The sequence below is a fragment of the Leuciscus leuciscus genome (assembly GCF_965113295.1).
Source record: "Leuciscus leuciscus genome assembly, chromosome: 11".
NCBI lineage: Eukaryota > Metazoa > Chordata > Actinopteri > Cypriniformes > Leuciscidae > Leuciscus > Leuciscus leuciscus.
Window position 1 is genome coordinate 10,077,417 of NC_138735.1, and position 15,930 is coordinate 10,093,346.

Sequence of the window (15,930 nt, forward strand, 5' to 3'; positions counted from 1 at the left end):
CCTCTTTTCATATTCTTTATTATAATGTTGCCTAAATCCACATGTAGCATTTCAAATGATTTTGCAGTTTTAAAACTTGTTGGTTTTTAGTGTTTCATTATTTAGCTTTTTCAGTAATTCAAAGTAAACAAGCTGTGTTGTGACCTGGAGGCGCAAGTGAAAAAGCTAAAATGATGGTGTTGAAGACAGAAAAATCCATTTCCACAATGAAAAGCTTTATGAACACTTCATGTACATTAGGGATGTTTAAACAATTATTAACCAAGAAAAATCTATTATTGAAAAGAGTGAGTTTTCCTTATGGCAATGAATAATTTTCAAGGTCTAACTACCAAGATTTTAAGCAACTGGAGACAGAACCTTTTCGTACTCCAGACAGATCATAAAGTGCTGGAATCAGTTGAGAAATGTTAAAGTTTTTGTGCTTTTCGCCTAGGAAAAAGCAGCTTCCCGTTTAATTGTATTTGTTTATAGAGCAGTCTTGTCCGGTTTAATATGGCAGACTTGTTGAAGCATCAACGGGCCAAAGTGAGGCTGTCTATATAGCATTAATATGTAAACTCTGCAGGACAGTGACGTTCCCAGTGTAATGAGCCGGAGAAAGCAGGAGAAGGTGAGGATCTAATTTTTTAATAAAATAACACATTGAACAGATAACAAAAAACTCAAGAAACAAAGGAACAAAACCACAGAATAACCAGAACCAACCATTACATGTACAACAACTGATAATATAACAAGTGAAACACAAGGGCTAAATATACACAGGAGCAAACAAGCTTAACAAGGTAACAAAGAAACGAGAGGGAGACTAATCAACATGAAAAACACTGAACTACAAAGATGCCACTAGGACATGAAAGACAACACAAGTCCAGACAAGACATGGGGAATATCTGACTCCCAGAAGCAGGGTTTAAGACCTATGGCTTACATCTAACATTAGCTCAACCATGTAGGGCTCCTTTACTGTTACAAAAGAAAGCTTCTCTGTATCCCCCTCGGTTAAAAAAAAAAGAAAAAAAAGACATAGCACTCTGATCTTTCTTTTTGTTTATAGACCTACAGAAAACAATGTCAAAACAATGCAATAAGTGCATTGTATCAAAGTGGGACCAATTATTATTATTTATTTTTTATGAAATGATGGGGAAACAATGAAATTATGTTTTTAAATATGAAATTAAACCACCAGTAGGTGGTAGTGTTACAGCGTCCTGCCCTGATGATTCTCTGTGAACTCTGCCCCGTGCGTTCTCCTCTGAACTCTAGTGCCATGCATACTTCAGATTAGTATGGATTGTTTCTCCCTGATTATCCCCGCACCTGATCTGAATGAACTCTGGTCCCAAAGCTATATATACGCCTTGTTATCTCTGCGTCCTTTGCAAAGTATTGTCTCACTGTGATTCATGTCCGAGCGTTTTCTGGTATTCCTGTCAGACCTTGCCTTTGAACCTTGCCTGTTACTAACTTCTCTGATTGTCTGCAGCCTGCCCCGTGACCATTGACCGTACCTGGATTCTGATTCTCGCCGCCTGCCCTGACCTTAAGCCTGTCCCCGGATTCCGTTACCAGCTGCCAGCCCTGAACCAAGCCTGTCTCTGACCCTGAGTTTCCGCCTACTGCCCTGAGTGCCAGCCTGCACCCTTTTCAAGCTTTACTGCCTTTTGTGTTTGCATTATTATTGAAACGTTTGTTTGGAAAAGACTGTTCATTAAATTGTTGCACATGGATCCGTCTCTCACGTCTGCGTCATCACAGAATACTTCGCCAAACGAGGATCCAGCGACTATGACCCCCCTGTCGGCTGCTTACACCGCCCAAGCCTCTCAGCTAGCCACTCATCACCACCAGCTGTCTCGACTGACCACGCTAACGGAGGAATTGATAAAAGCGGTTCAAGCCCTGCAAAAACCTACCGCGGAAACACTAATGACCGCAAGCGCTAGCCCACACCTCGCATTACCCGAGAAATACGACGGAGACCCAGGTAAATGCAAGGGCTTCATCTTATACCCCTTTTCCACCAACAAGAACCGGGTGCTGGTTCAGAGCTAGAGCTATTGCCAGTTCGGAGTTGGTTCGACTGATGAGCTTACTAAGAACCGGTTTGCGTTTCCACCGGCCAGAGAGCCACAACAGAGCTATATCTTACGTCACTGCATACGTATCATGTTGCCCAGCAACGCTAGTGCGGCAGCGCCAAACACAAACACACCAGACTTGTTCGAGATGCATCGGCTTCTCGCAGAACGATCAGCACATGAAATCAAAGCACTGCGAAAGCGATCAAAAAGCACAAGGAGTCGTATGATCTCCAAACACTCCCGCAGTTCTGATCGGTCCATGCATCTCGAACAAGGCATCAACAATAATAGACGTTGCGTTACTATGGATGCTCATGGGTTTGCGAAAATAAATCAGCATCCAAACACGGCGAATCCAACACGTTCGTGCAGCTCGCCGTAACTTACATAGACGGATATTATAATCGAGCTGCTATTAGCTTGACTAGGTGCTATTTAAAAATGGCGGTCACAAGTTTCTCTTCAGTCTTGTTGGCCACAGTAACCCCGCCCCCAGCCTCTGACGCAAGCGGTTCTTTCTTGGCTCCGTTCTAGACCCTGCAATGATTTGGTGCTACTTAAGAACCAGTTTTACTGGTTCGGAGCTGGTGCTTTGGCGGTGGAAAAACAAAGAACCGATTTGAAACTAGGCTCTGGCTCCGAACCAGCACCAGCTCTGCCTTGGTGGAAAAGGGGTATTACAGTGCTCTCTGTATCTCGCCCAACAGACTTCTCTACACACCACAAACGCCAGCAAGATCGCATTTGTATGCTCTCTACTCACCGGGCGCGCGCTGGAGTGGATCACCGCGGTCTGGAGGAATGATGGTACCGCCTTTGCGTCATACGGAGAATTCCTGGAACGTTTTCAAGCCGTCTTCGAACATGCCAAGGAAGGGAAGGGAGCGGAGGATCTTCTTCTGGAGCTCGCGCAGGGACGAACTCCCGCCTCGGAGTATGCACTGAAGTTCCGTACTCTAGCAGCTCAAACCGACTGGACAGAAAATGCTCTCAAGGTGGATTATCGTCGGGGTCTAAATCACGAATTGCAAGCCGAGCTAGCCTGTCGCGACGAGGGAAAGGATTTGGATCAGTTTGTTCTTCTCTCCATCCAAATCGACAACTTGATGCGTTCTCGCCGCGGTGGCAGCCGCGCTGCGAACACTTCACGCAGCCTCTCCGCGCCTCGCGCCACGTGGGTCACGCCCACCGAAACCAACGAGCCCATGCAGATTAATACTTCGCAGCTGTCTGTGGAGGAGAGAGAACGCCGCAGGACCTTGAGATTATGCATGTATTGCGGTGGCGCCGGTCACTTCCGTCTGCACTGTCCTCAACGACCCACACTCAAGGATAAACCCTCGGTGAGTCTGAACCTTGACTGTTTAAATCCTCTATCCTGTATCTCAGTGCCATTAGAATTCACTAATAATGGAAGATCTTTTACTGCTACAGCTTTAGTTGATTCTGGGGCAGCCGGAAATTTCATGTCAAGAAATTTTGCTCTGTTGCACAAGATAGCTCTAATTCCCTGCACTTCTCCTCTTTCTGTCGAGGCTGTCGATGGACGCCCCCTAGGCACTGGCCGCATTACTCACGTAACTCAGAAGCTTCATATGCGCACGAGGGCACTTCACTGCGAGACTATACACTTCTATGTACTCCATGCTCCTCATACTCCTGTCATCCTGGGCTTACCCTGGCTAAGAACTCACTACCCTCATCTTCAGTGGACTACAGGTCAGATAATCAGCTGGAGCGAGAACTGTTTCTCCAAGTGTCTTACGACAGTCCAACCCCTACCGGTCCGAAGTATCACTCAGCCCCGGGAGGAACCCGTGTCATCAAACCTGCCAGTCATGTACCACGACCTTGCCGAAGCCTTCTGTAAAGTCAAAGCTACCAGGTTACCCCCGCATCGAGAGAACGACTGTGCCATCGAGCTCATTCCAGGTTCCTTGCCACCCAGGGGCCGCATCTTCCCTCTTTCTCAGCCTGAAACTGAAGCTATGCAAAAGTACATTGAAGAGGAGCTCGCTAAGGGGTTCATTCGACCTTCCACGTCTCCCGTGTCGGCTGGTTTCTTCTTCGTCAAAAAGAAGGATGGAAGTCTACGACCCTGTATCGATTACAGAACACTCAACGAGTGCACAGTCAAGTTCCGTTATCCGCTGCCCTTAGTACCCGCCGCTCTTGAGCACCTCCGCACGGCCAACTATTACACTAAACTGGACCTACGCTCAGCCTATAACCTGGTTCGGATCCGCGAGGGAGATGAGTGGAAGACGGCATTTTCCACAAGTACTGGGCACTACGAATATCTCGTGATGCCGTTCGGTCTCTCTATCAGTCCTGCTGTTTTCCAGTCCTTTGTCAACGATGTATTCCGGGATATGCTCCACCGCTGTGTCATTGTAGCTGAGGGCTAAGGACTGTAAAGTGCTAGCTGTTGCTAATGAGGTGAAGCTGGTCCGGGTGTGCCGGTAAGAACACCAAAGTCGGAGAAGGAATCCAGTTTAACCGATTTATTTATACAAGCATATGAAGGGGGGGAGCCAGATCCTAATGGGCTTTGCTTTATGTCCTTAGAAATGTCAGCATATGAGTGTGTGGTCTGCAACAAACAAATAAAAGATATGCTCTAACAAACAATGCTTCTTTCTTATCACAATCACACTCATAAAAACATAAATGGCATTAAAACTACTGGCTTCCCCAAAAACATCAACACAATGTTGCCGTTGAATACAGCAGAACATGAAACATAATACACAGCTTACATGTATATTAATTATACATAATTACACTGTACTGGATGAAAACTCAAATACTTCTATACTTCACATTAGCATCCATTTTGTGTCATAACTCTTTCCACATCTCTATTTCAGCAAACAACAATAAACTCAGCTCAAGTAACAGTGAAATTTACAATACTCACTTTCTCTCCGGACGCACACAACTTTAAACACTCAAAGGAACATAACGTAGATCAGATAACTGCATTTAGTCAGGGAATTTCAAGGCTCGTTCTCGCTGCACTCTGAAGCACTCCACTGTATGAGCTGCGTTCCGTCAAAATAAAAGTCCCCGCAACCGGGAAGAGAGCGCTCATCCATCCACGTCATAAATCAGTGTCATTAGTGAGACTTTCACACAGTCATAGTCTACATAGATGACATCCTGATTTATTCAGACACCCTCGAAGCCCACATCCAGCACGTCCGAGCCGTTCTGCAAAGACTCATCCAGTTTCAACTTTACGCCAAGTAAGGAAAATGCGACTTCCATCAGACGTCCACAACATTTCTGGGTTATGTGATCAGTCCAGAGGGCGTGGCTATGGATGAGAGCAAAGTCAAAGCGGTGGTGAATTGGCCCCAGCCCTCTACGTTAAAGGAGTTGCAGCGCTTTTTGGGCTTCGCAAACTTTTACCGACGTTTCATCAGGGGATTCAGCTCCGTGGCAGCACCATTGACAGCCTTGGTTCGTAAGGGCACGAGACGCCTTCCCTGGAACGAAAGTGTTGCTCAGGCTTTCAACCGGCTCAAAGACAGGTTCACTACTGCTCCTATCTTGCATCACCCTAATCCTGAATTGCCCTTTGTAGTGGAAGTGGATGCCTCGAATACTGGTCAGTTCCTGCTAAACTGTACCCCTGTGCCTTCTACTCCAGGAAGTTGAACTCAGCGGAGAGGAACTATGACGTCGGAGACCGCGAGTTATTGGCCATGAAGTCGGCCTTTGAGGAGTGGCGTCACTGGCTCGAGGGATCCACTCACCCATTCACTGTTTACACTGACCACAAGAACCTGGAGTACCTACGCACAGCCAAGAGACTGAACGCACGCCAAGCAAGATGGTCACTGTTCTTTTCCCGGTTCCAGTTTACTGTGACTTACAGGCCCGGGTCTAGAAATACCAAAGCTGATTCCATGTCTCGCCAGTTTGACACCGATTTAGAAATCCATGCCCCCGAGTCTATCATCAGCCCTGACCTAGTCCTTGGTCCCGTTCAGTGGGATATCGAAACCGAACTTGCCCTGGCCAATGCCAACATGGTGATCCCGTCTGAATGCCCGCCTGGGAAAACCTACGTTCCTGAAACTCTTCGTGACAGGTTGCTAAACCATGTGCATGCCTTTCCCAGCTCCGGCCATCCTGGAATCACCGCCACCATCCAACTCTTACAGAACCGCTACTGGTGGTCCACGCTCTCCCAGGACACCAGCGAGTTTATTCAGCACTGTCAGAATTGTAATACCCAGAAATCTTCTCGTCTGTTGCCTGCGGGTCTACTCCAGCCCCTGCCCATTCCGCAGCGCCCATGGTCTCATATTGCCATAGATTTTATCACAGACCTGCCACCCTCAGAGGGTTACACCACCATTCTCACAGTGATTGATCGCTTCTCAAAAGCATGCCGTCTCATTCCACTCACCAAAATGCCCACAGCTCTGCAGACGGCTGAACATCTGTGCAATCTTGTGTTCCGGTTTTACGGATTACCCGAGGATATTGTATCCGACAGAGGTCCCCAATTCACTTCCCGTGTCTGGTCAGCCTTCTTTGAGAAGCTTCAGGTCAACGTGAGCCTCACTTCGGGGTACCACCCCCAGGCCAACAGGCAAGTTGAACGCCTGAACCAGGAAGTCACTCGCTTTCTTCGTTCTTACTGCCACAGTCATCAGGAGGATTGGAGTCGTTACCTCATGTGGGCGGAATATGCACAAAATTCCTTACACAAACACTCTACAGGTATGACCCCATTTCAGTGCATCCTGGGATTTCAGCCGCCCCTGTTTCCCTGGTCTGGGGAACCCTCCAATGTCCCTGCCATAGATGATTGGCTGAAACATAGTGAGGAAACCTGGAATCTGGCCCATACTCACCTCCAACGTGCTGTAAGACGCAGCAAGGAACAAGCTGACCGTCACCGTAGACCTAGTCCTGAGTACCAGCCAGGGCAATGGGTGTGGTTGTCCACACGGGACCTTCGCCTCAGACTCCCGTGTAGGAAGCTCAGCCCGAAATACCTAGGACCATTCAAAATCATCAGTCGAATTACCCCTGTGTCATTCCGCCTTGCTCTGCCCAGACATATGCGCATTTCCCCTACATTCCACGTCTCTCTGCTCAAACCAGCTGCTGCTCCTACTGAAGAGAGGTGTGTGGATACTGAGGACCCTGCTCCCCAGCCCATCCTGGTGGAAGGAGAGGAGGCGTACCGCGTGCGCCATCTGCTGGACTCCAGACGTCGAGCCGGTCAACTACAGTATCTAGTAGATTGGGAGGGTTTTGGTCCAGAGGAACGTTCCTGGGTCAATACCACTGACATTCTGGATCCATTGCTCACTCAGGAGTTCCATCGTAATCACCCCGAGAAACCTGCACCTCGACTCCGGGGCAGACCCCGCCGTCGTCAATTCCCTCGCGCCAGGAGGCGCTCGCAGGGGGGGGGGGGGGGGCTCTGTTACGGCGTCCTGCCTTGATGATTCTCTGTGAACTCTGCCCCGTGCGCTCTCCTCTGAACTCTAGTGCCATGCATACTTCAGATTAGTATGGATTGTTTCTCCCTGATTATCCCCGCACCTGATCTGAATGAACTCTGGTCCCAAAGCTATATATACGCCTTGTTATCTCTGCGTCCTTTGCGAAGTATTGTCTCACTGTGATTCATGTCCGAGCGTTTTCTGGTATTCCTGTCAGACCTTGCCTTTGAACCTTGCCTGTTACTAACTTCTCTGATTGTCTGCAGCCTGCCCCGTGACCATTGACCGTACCTGGATTCTGATTCTCGCCGCCTGCCCTGACCTTAAGCCTGTCCCCGGATTCCGTTACCAGCTGCCAGCCCTGAACCAAGCCTGTCTCTGACCCTGAGTTTCCGCCTACTGCCCTGAGTGCCAGCCTGCACCCTTTTCAAGCTTTACTGCCTTTTGTGTTTGCATTATTATTGAAACGTTTGTTTGGAAAAGACTGTTCATTAAATTGTTGCACATGGATCCGTCTCTCACGTCTGCGTCATCACAGGTAGCAAGTTACTGTCTTAATTAATGTGTGAATCACTGAATAATTGTATTCATTCAAATCTACCAATTTATCCAGGAATATAGCAATTGACTGATTACTTTATCATAGGTCATTGAATCAGTCACTCATACGATTTGTTCAAAATGTGGATTCATTCAAAAACTAAACACCACTGTGTATTGCTTCTGCTGTGGATTTGTTTGGAACAATTTTTGTTAATGAAATGGCAAAACTTTTACATTTATTGTGTCTAAAATGTAAGTCACTAAGGCTTGGTTTCACAGACAGGGCTCAGATTAAGCCAGGATTAGTTCAATTAGGACATTGTCCCCTGGTTTCACAGACAGGGCTTAAGACTAGTCCTAGACTAAAATGTAAGTCTGAGCTGTTTCCACTGAAATAAACTTGCACTGACTGATCTTAAAAATATATCAGTGCCTTTTTAGTTTTAAGATGCACATCGGTAATGTTTTTTTCTAAGCATGTTTATAAAAATTACTTAAATGTCCTAATTGATCTATGGTCTAATCCTGGCTTAGTCTAAGCCCTGTCTGTGAAACCGGGCCTGTATCTTTTATAAACATGCCGTAGAAAAAAAAACATACTGGTGTGCGTCTTGAGACAAAACAATGGGACTGACATATTTTAAGATATGTCAGCGCAAGTTGCTTTCAGTTAAAACAGCTCAAACATGAATTTTAGTCTGGGACTAGACTTAAGGTGACGATACACAGGGCAACTTTTTGAGCAATGTTGCTGGACAATCTTGCCCGGCGATTGTTGCTTGGGCACTTTCCCATTGAAAATGGGCAATAGATTTACATCTGGATAATTTAGATCGGTCGTGGGCCCAGTGTCTCATCTGGTTGCATTGCCGAGCAACATTGCTCAAAAAGATGCCCTGAGTATCACCTTTAAGCCTTGTCAGTGAAACCGGGGGTAAATATATTTTCTTGTGTCTTCAGAATGATCAAAACATAGATTGAGTGGTATAACTCGATTTTCTTCGTGTCTCTGTAATGTCAGGCAGTTTTGATTTATATGCTGTTTGAATGTTTGGTGCTCATGTTAGTTTAAACTTATATCCGCTCCTTCTGGTTTATGCATATTTTTTCTTCTCTTGTTTTTGGATCCAGTCATCCAGAGATGCTGTACTCTTAAAGTAGATGCATAATAGCTCCCAGTAAAAACATGGAATGCCGGAATAACACATAAAGGCGGAGAAGCGTTTTGTAATAAATTACAGAAAATGTTATCAATGTCAAGGAAAGAGTTAAGAAAGTCATGACATTGGCTGCCTTCAGATATTCTATTAACATGACACTCTCTCACCCGATCCAGACAGCTGGTCTAGGATTAAACCTCACATCCCCACCTGAAAGATGTAGTGCAGAAGAGAATATGCTTTATGGTCTGTTACTGGGGAGATATACAGCTCATAACTGATCCTCAAGGTGGTTTCTGGGGCGACTGAAAAGAGCATCAATCAATTCGTGTAATCTCATGGACAGTGCTTTGCGAATGCAAATTGTCGTCACCTTTACGAATGCTTATCCAAGCACCACGCTTATTTCAAAGGTCTTGTAAATAATTAAGAATCCAGATGTAGGTGTCGAAGGTGAAGCAGACTCTTTAAAAAACTTTTCTAAGACAAATTCGCCCAAACAGCAAGAAGTTGAGGAATTTGACACTCCACATCTAATAGAACTAATTTTGATTTTCTAAGCTGTTTTTGCAATGACTTCACGGTAATTGGTGTCAAGGTGATATTTATTGAATGTATTCAATTCAAGTTGAAGTTCAAATAAAACTTCCTCTCAAATTCAGACTAAGATGGTATTTAATACCTGGAAAAACCATTGGTATTCCCTTTCACCTCTAAAGGTCTGGGTATACTTTATTTTCTGCATTCCACTCAGCCTCGTGCACAGTCCTGTCCGCACAACTTTCATGGATGCCAGCTAATAAAGCATACCTGTCAACATTTGGTTTTCAAAATCCGGGAGATTTGTGCGGGGACCGTTCGGCGCGACGGGGGGTGGGGGGTGGGTTGGATGTCTATCGGCTCGCTTTCGGGTTAAACTTTCCGTGACTGCGGTTATAGGTTGCCAGGTTGAGGTGACAAACGGATTGAAATTGTATATGGTGTGTGGATTGTGTGAATATAATGCATTTAATACAAGATCTGGCAACTGGTCAACATTAGACAAACATATTGGTCCAATTATTCATAAAGGAGTTTGGGCCATGCAAATTACGGGAGTTTCCCGGGAGAAATAACAAACCGAGAGGGGTCTGGGAGATAGGGCTAAAAAACGGGAGAAACCCGGGAAAAACGGGAGTGTTGACAGGTATGTAATAAAGTGATGTGCAGGTCAGTCAAACCTCATTCCCTTAGCCTCAAGAGGTGAACTAGCGACCTTTAGCATCCTTGTTAGTGTGCCTACCTTCATGCTGGAAACGCCGGTTCGAATCCCAGGATTGGAGTGAGGTTTAGGGGGGTGAGTGTAACGGAGGCCAGCTAGTAAAGTGCTGTGCAGGTAAGAGACATGTTAGAGGCTGCAGTATAACCGGAAGGGTTACACTGGTGCCGTGACCCGGATTGAAATGAGGATTATGGGGATGAGTGTAATAAAGGCCAGCTAGTAAAGAGTCGGAGAAGTTACACATGATCTGTACACATGAAATTGGTCTGCACGCGGACTGTGTGCACAGATGTCCACGGACACTCCTGATGATGAATATTACATTGTGCGGAACTTGGACGGCTGAAGTACTTTGGGCTTAAGGCATCTGCTTGACTTGTCCTTGTTGACTTGTTTTCAAGGAGTATGAGGTTTGAAATGTACCATTATCATTACTACACTGGAAAACAAAGACAATAATTAGTCAGAAAAATTGCTAAATTTCACAAATAATTACAAAGAATCTTCAAGTAACACTATTTTACACTAGACACACACAAAAAAACGATTTTCTTGTAAAAAGTACAACTTCGAAAAATCTTCTTTTTTTTTTTTGTGCGGGCACACCTTTTTCAATTATATGAAAATGATCCATTCATGCCATGTGACTAACCCAGAGCCGATCCTTACCTCCCTGGGGCCCTAAGCAAAATTCTGTTTAGGGGCCCTCATACCTGACCCATGAGCCATGAACCATTTGCCATTGCCACACAGTCACACCTGACACCCCAGTGTTCCCACTACAATCCCTCCTTTAACTAGTTCTAGTGAAAATGTATTCACATTTTAAATAGTACAAATTTAATTATTGATATCAAAAATGCATATCCTGTGAATGAATAAAAGCTAAAATGGCGCCATAGCATGTCACTGTGTTTTAAATGATAAAAGTAATTCTTGATACTTGATGGTTATTATTTACTGAGGGATGTGCATCCATATTGACCAGAATCTCCAGCCAATCAACATTTTAAATTCAATGGAGCCTATCAATAGTCAATGTCAATACATGGCTTTCATTATTGCATTAGTGCAGAGTTGTAACTAAACCTTGACTGAGCGACTAGATAATCATCGTCTTGTTTTAAAACTATAATCCCGACAGATGTTTCTGCTGGAAAGTGCACGTTTCATTTCATGCACGCGCATATGAACGCGTGACGCGGTTATCTTTTCCGAGCTGCAGTTTATAAACAAACACCGTTGTCCTTTGTCGTTTATTAAGCATAATAAATCAACTCACATCAACTTAACTTTAGCCTACTGGTCTTTGCTGACATCAAACTTTGAGAGGAGAGAACACAAGTCTACCTGAACTGTTGCCGCAATTAACTCTCATGGTGTTTTTTTCTCTCTCTTTTCGTGACCAGAAAGATAGTTCCGCTTCATTTTGTCATCGATATTGTAAACATTGATTGACGCGCTTTGACACGAGGGGGAGGCGGGGCCTTGAGTAATTTGCGGGGCCCTACGCACCTTGCGTAGTGTGCGTATAGGGCTGATCGGCTCTGGACTAACCCCAATGTGTCACAATTTTTGTTTTCATATTGAACACTATATACTGCATATTGTTTTATTTCAAAACTCTTTCAGTAAAATGTTTTTACCAGAAAAGTGTGCTTGTGCTCAGTCTTTAAAACAAACATTTCTACCTAATGACAAAATATTGTCTGGGGCCACTGTATATTTCTAACGCACAACTAAAACACAAACAGAAGACATTTATAGACAAAGAAGTTAGACGATTTCACTGACATAGACTGATCAATGAATACAATTACAAATACAGCATATATTCTGCAAACCCGCAAGATCTGTGGTGACATAGATAAAATGCCTCTTCACTTTTGATAGAGTGTCAATTGCTCTGGAGCGAACACCTGTCTCATTATTCTCCAGATGACAAAGCTCTCTTTGTGTATTATGAAATTCTTCACTAGCTGTGCGTTGACTAAATCAAGGCATTGACAACCAACACTGCAAGTTCTAACACCTGCTCATTATAACATTTAAAATCACCAGAGAATATTATTTTCTACACACATTATGTATGTACTTACTTTCTTTCTTATTTTATAATAAACAATATTGTTATATAATCAGTTTATCTAGAATGCTATAGCTTGTGTTTGCTGTGCTTGTATTCATTTTTCAATGTTTTTGTTGAACTATATTGTAAGTGGAAAATTCTAACAAAGTAACATAGCAATATTTAAGAATAAGAGCAATAAAAGGAACAAAGATGGTAGAGGAAACACTTATTATAGCTCAAAACAGAAATAGAAAATAATAGTAACTCAAAAATCAAGAAAAACGAGATGGAAAGATTACTGTAAGTGCTTGTGTTCATAATATTCAGCATAATTCTAAGGAAATTGTCTCATTACCTTATTTTTGACTTAATATAAATACAATTTACTCAGGGTAGTGAACTTATTCACATTATTTGATAGATTTAACTCTGTTTAGTGTGTAGTGCAAAAGGTCTTTTAAAACAAAAATTTCATTTTCATAAGGTTATCAGAATATCAGCCATTCATCTCTATTACATTTTAAATGCAAAACTTTCAATGAATATTTCATAATGCCATGTAATGATATTTGCTACATAAAACACTGATTTGACAGTTTGCACACTGACCTTTAACCCTGTAACATTCAACCCCAAAAGATCAAAACTGTAACATGTTTAGTACTACTTATACATTGGTTACAAAAGTACATTCAACCCATGAAACCTGATTTTTTTATTTTTGCAGCGGCAATTTATGACATACAGATATTTGATTGGAATGTTGTAAAAATATAAAATGCATATTAATAAATCATCAATAAAGAGTGAGGCCATTCACGAATCGGCCATTAAAAATTCCATGTTGACCACTAGGTTGAACTTTACTTTTAGCGTATAGCACCTTAAGAATGACCCATTAGAGTTTAGCTGTTTGTGCTTTTGTAACCACACAAACGATCCTTGTAGCAATCATTCATAATGTAGGAATGTCAGTGAGTGATTTAAAAACATCTGATTGGGATGATTCTACACCCATAAAACCATTTTTATGTTCCATTGCGTGCCACATCCAAACGACTGCTCATTTGCACTCTTGTACGACATGAGTGAGGTTTAAGTGTGGTTCATACTCAACAAATCATTTCTTTTAACGGCCATGGCCATGTGGGTTGTCTCGGCACGCACAGCAGGTTATTTGCCAGCCATTTTCAAATAGTCAATAAAACACTCAGCTGCAGTTATAGGAAGATGGCAACACTGTGCATTTCAATGAAAGGATTCCTATTCCAAACACTAAGCTGAGGAAGCACTTGGGGAATGATATTTGAGGTGAGACCAGGGGGACTGTACTGTGGGAGTGTACTGTCCAAATATTTAAGGAGAATTTGTTGAATGCATCTGATATTCCTACTGTGAATAGGTCAAAGGGACTGTTACTGAGGCATTATTCAGTGTGCCTGTTTAGACTGCCTTATGTGCTGTGTGAGTGTATTTGATTGGTTAACAGTTCCACTTTGAACACTTCCTGGAACGGTTGGGTGTATGGTGACTGGCTATATTTATTAGTAGATGGAAGGTTTTCTAAGCCTTATCTCTTGTTTATCAGTGACTTCAAATCCAGGTCGGCTTTGACGTTCCACAAAAAAGGATCTTTGATGTTTTTTTGGTTTTTTTACAAAAAAAAAAAATAGGATGATTAAAGACTTGAAAACGGTTCTTAGACTAATTAGATAATAAGGCTGTACCTAGTTGTTTGAACCAAAGGAAACGTTAAAGGGGTCATAAAACTGCATTATTTTATTATTTAAAATATTTCCTGGGGTGGACTTACGATGTTAGTAGGATTTTTACATCAAAAATGGTCATTTAGAAATAAAAGGCATTTTTCCTACCCTGATTTTAGCCCTCTTATCTGAACGCTCTGTTTGAAGGGGTGTGTCTGCTGTAAAACTTCAATATAAATGCCCACTGCTGATTGGCTAACATCTTTGCATATGAAATAGCTATGTGGAACTCTCTAGAAAACTTTTAGCACATTTTACCATTACAGCTCTCAAGTTAACTAATCATGAAAAGTGTTGATTATAGCATCATATTTAGATAATAAATTGGACATCCATGCTGTTTTTGTTGATTTTACTCGAGCTTTTGACGCAATTGATCATTGCTGCTTTATGCTTTAGCTGACATGAATGTCAGATGACCGGTTTGGCTAAGTAACAGAGAGCAAAAGGTGAAGTGGGGCTCCTGTGTGTCTAACTCCTATCCAATTTCAGATGGTGTTCCTCAGGGGGGACTTTTATCCCCTCTGCTTTCTGGCATCTCCATAAACAGCTTGGTCACGGGACGCCCACATTAAGTACATGATTTTGAAGGTGCGTCCAAGAATCCACTATCTCTGTGTTGCTAAAAACGCAGGTCTCCCTTGTGATGTTCTAATGAAAGTATATTTGACATTTATACAACCAGTTCTTGAGTACGCTAGCCCAGTATGGGGCGGACTACCAAAAGGTCTCTCTGATGAGTTAGAGAGGGTCCAAAAACGTTACTGTCGTATGATAGGTGTTCCAACTTCTACTCTCCCATCACTGAGTGGGAGGCACGACGAGGCCACTACACATACTTTTTCTAAACTACTCAAGGACAGTTCATCACCACTGCATTGTTTCCTGTCTGTGGCTCCAACACCTACTTATCTACTACGGCAGAGTAGGGAATTTGTTGTGCCCAGGAGTAAAACAAAAAGACACAAACTTTCTTTTATACAACGTGCTCTTAAATTGTTTTATAAATAACTTACAGGTTTTATTGTATGAAGCCTGATGTATTTCAGGTTTTGCATCTGTTTTACTCCACCTGTTTGTTTGTTTTAATTTTTATAAAAAATAAATAAATTAGGTACATAAGGTTGTCTTGAGTATGTGTTATGTTTGATACATTTCAGGATTTTGTTCTTCAATATCCTGCCTTGTCAAACTCAAAATAAAACCAGCCACATCTATAGCATCATATTTAGATCGTGGCATGAAAGGTTGCAGCGATGAACATGAGGCCGATGACAGACATGAATGCAGTGATCTCGTCATTGCGGCTCGATTTTTGCACTATCACGAATGCTTTCATCATAACTAACAGTGCAAACACGATGTACATTAGAGATTTGTTGATTATAACGGGAGTTTTGGCGAGAGTCCAGAACTCACTCTGATAAGCTCTTGCCGTTTGATTGACAGTTCCAGTGATTGTAAAGGGAGTGTTCTTTGATCACTTTCTATGTATAATTTAATCACAGTTTTAATAACAGATTATTTTCATCCTTCTATTTTCTTCACTGGTTTGATTTACTGACACA

At 43.1% G+C, this 15,930-nt stretch overlaps 1 protein-coding gene and 1 long non-coding RNA gene across 2 annotated transcripts in view; one reads left to right on the plus strand and one right to left on the minus strand.

The window, feature by feature from the left end:
- The window catches only part of dpp6a (dipeptidyl-peptidase 6a), a 447,069-nt gene that overhangs the window by 387,127 nt on the left and 44,012 nt on the right, over positions 1 to 15,930 (minus strand). The window lies entirely within an intron of this gene.
- Positions 11,377 to 15,930, plus strand: part of LOC309509983 — a 182,928-nt gene continuing 178,374 nt past the window's right edge. Inside the window, exon 1 of the long non-coding RNA XR_014210140.1 lies at positions 11,377 to 11,830. This is a non-coding gene — a long non-coding RNA (uncharacterized lncRNA). The remainder of the gene's footprint in view (positions 11,831 to 15,930) is intronic.